This window comes from Oryx dammah, unplaced genomic scaffold, assembly GCF_014754425.2.
Source record: "Oryx dammah isolate SB20612 unplaced genomic scaffold, SCBI_Odam_1.1 HiC_scaffold_29, whole genome shotgun sequence".
NCBI lineage: Eukaryota > Metazoa > Chordata > Mammalia > Artiodactyla > Bovidae > Oryx > Oryx dammah.
The window spans coordinates 19,142,876-19,145,660 of record NW_024070213.1 but is presented as its reverse complement, the minus strand read 5'-3'; the positions used below and the strand labels follow the sequence as shown (position 1 = coordinate 19,145,660).

The 2,785-nt window shown below is 39.2% G+C and overlaps 1 pseudogene; it reads right to left on the bottom strand.

The window, feature by feature from the left end:
- Positions 1 to 1,402: 1,402 nt before the first annotated feature.
- On the bottom strand, positions 1,403 to 2,564 carry LOC120858828 (annotated as a pseudogene).
- Between the last annotated feature and the right edge of the window lie 221 nt (positions 2,565 to 2,785).

Here is a 2,785-nt window from a genome sequence, read left to right as displayed (position 1 = left end):
ATATATATATATTAAACACGCACACAACTATTTGCTAAAATGCAGTGCCTTATGTTTTATACTGTACCTCATTTATATCTGGGCTTCCCTGAGAGCTCAGTTGGTAAAGAATCTGCCTGCAATGAGGAAGACCTGGGTTAGATCCTTGGGTTGGGAAGATCCCCTGAAGAAGGGAAAGGCTACCCACTACAGTATTCTGGCCTGGAGAATTCCATGGACTGTATAGTCTGTGGGGTCACAAAGAGTCAGACACGACTGAGTGACTTTCACTTCATTTATATCTTGGAATCTTATCAACCTTATGCCTTGCATGATTAAAATAAGAAGCAATGAAAATAGCATATTGATTGATTACCTTGCCTTTATAACACAAAAGTGTATAAATTAATTTTATTAGGTCTACATTATTTAAATGTGATTTAACTCTTTTGATGTCATAAATGTAGCTCATAATATATTTTTAGTGGTTTTAATGCATTTCTTAAAAATGTGTATTGGCTGTTAACATGACTAAGAATAAGGTATTTTTTGACACTGAATAAGTCAGATGGATGATTTGATAATGGTTACTGATTTTGCCAACAGGATTATGAAAAATATTTTTCATAAATTCATTGCACCATGTGCCTATCCTTTATTGACACAGACATACTTAATACAATAAAAAATTTTGTTTTAAAAATATATTCATGGAGTATAGTGAAATTAATAAGGTTTTGATATTTCAATATATTATGTGTATATTGGGTTAAAGAAGTAGTCTCTAAGTGAAAAAATATGTTAGAGTTGTCATAGAGATAAATTTTAAACTTTATATAGTATATAGTACTTTCCTCCCAAACTTGAGAAAATGGCTCTCTCTCTCTCTCTTTAGTCACTAAGTCATGTCCAGCTCTTGCGACACCACGGACTGTAGCCTGCCAGGCTCCTCTGTCCATGGATTGTCCAGGCAAGAATACTGAAGGGGGTTGCCATTTCCTTCTCCAGGGATCTTCCCTACCCAGCAATTGAACCCGGGTCTCCTGCATTGCAGGCAGATTCTTTACCAAATGAGCTATAAGGGAAGCCCAATTCATCTCTAGATTACATATAATCCTTGGTACAAAGTAAATGTTAGGTAAGTAGTTGCTAATACAGCAAATTTGTGTTCCTTTTTGGAACTTCCTGGAATTTTTTTTTTTTTTTTCCCCTGAATGTTTTTTATCTCATTTGGTTGAATTTTTGGATGTTGAAGGTAAAGATACTGAGGGCTAACTATACTACAATTATAATGGTTTTTAATAAGTTAATTTTTAACACAATGTTCCCACAGAGTAAGTCATATTTTGTAAAGTATGTTTCTAAGTTAGCTTCTGATACAATTACAAACTAAATCTAGTATCTGATATGCTTTTTTATTTTATTTTTTGTATAAATTATTTTATTTATTATTGTAATTAGATCTACACAATCAAAGTTGTCTTTTCACCGTCTGTGTTTTGTTAACGTGAAATTGTAGTTAAAAGCAAAAGCTGGTTGCCTAGGGAACAATAATTGTATATTCAGTTTAACAGAAATAAAAAGAATATTTGTCTTAAAATGCAAGATTGTTTGTTACATAGCCTTGCACCATGCAATTACTTTATATAAAAAATTTCAAAAGTGAAAATGACTTGTGGTTTAAGGGGTAATGTTTAAGTGCAACATCGGCTCCTTAAAGAAAAAGCAAAGTGATTTAAGATATGTCTCCTCTGTAAGAGGGAATTTAGATTTACAATTAACATGAAAATCATGTATCAGACTTTTGCAGGAGACTCTTCAGCATACCTTATCCAGCTCTTATTCGAGTCCAAATGTATTGCTTTGAAGAGACCTGGTGAGTGTACCTCTTGGAGCCTCACTTTCCCATATCATGGAAGTACAGATTCGCACATATACATAACATAATAGAAAATAAGATTTAGTAAATAAGGTTTCTAAATTTCGGTTCTAAATCTCCTTGTCGATACCAGTAAATAAGTATGCAGGCAGTGATACTACTCAAAGAGAAGCAGACAACAAAAAAATATATTCACTGGTTTTGGAGGTAGTTGAGGGAAACAAAAGCACTGATCAGCGTTACTAGGATCAATAAAGATGTTAAGCTGCCAACAACTAAACTGATGATTCGATCCTTGGCAGATGTCTCTCGGAACAGAGGTCTGTTGTCCAGGCCACTTGTACCGTAGGTCCTGGTGGAAAAAGCCTCCATTTTAGGGTTTCTTCACTGGCCCCGAGTCACTCCAAGCCGAGCCAGCATTGCCGCCCGGAGTCCCGGGTCTATGACTCGCGGCCGCTGGTCACAGAGGGCTCATCGCGGAAGCCCAGGGAGGCCAGAGTCCCGGCGGCGGGGGTGGGCGCTCAGACTCGCGGGACGAGGCCGCTTTGCCCGAGCCTCGCTCCCCTCCTCATCGTGAGCAGCTCGGCGTCTCCAGCCGCCCGCACGCTCGGGAGTCCTGGCTGCACTGGAGAGAGCGGGTCCCGGTCCACGCCGGTGCGGGGGTGCGGTGCCAGGCGTCGGGGAGAGAGAGAGAGACCTTCCGCGCGGGCGGGCTGCGAGAGTGTGCTGCGCGGCGGGTCCCTGGTCCCCTCGCACGGCCGGGACCCGCGGCCACTCCTGATATGCTACTTTTTTAAACAAAAGTAGGAAGCAAACTAGTTTTGTAATTCTCATGGTTTCTAATTCTTTCACCAAAATTGGGAGATTTAATCAACATATTGGGTAATTAAGTGATATTTGCCATTAAATAATTATGTAACCTTAGAA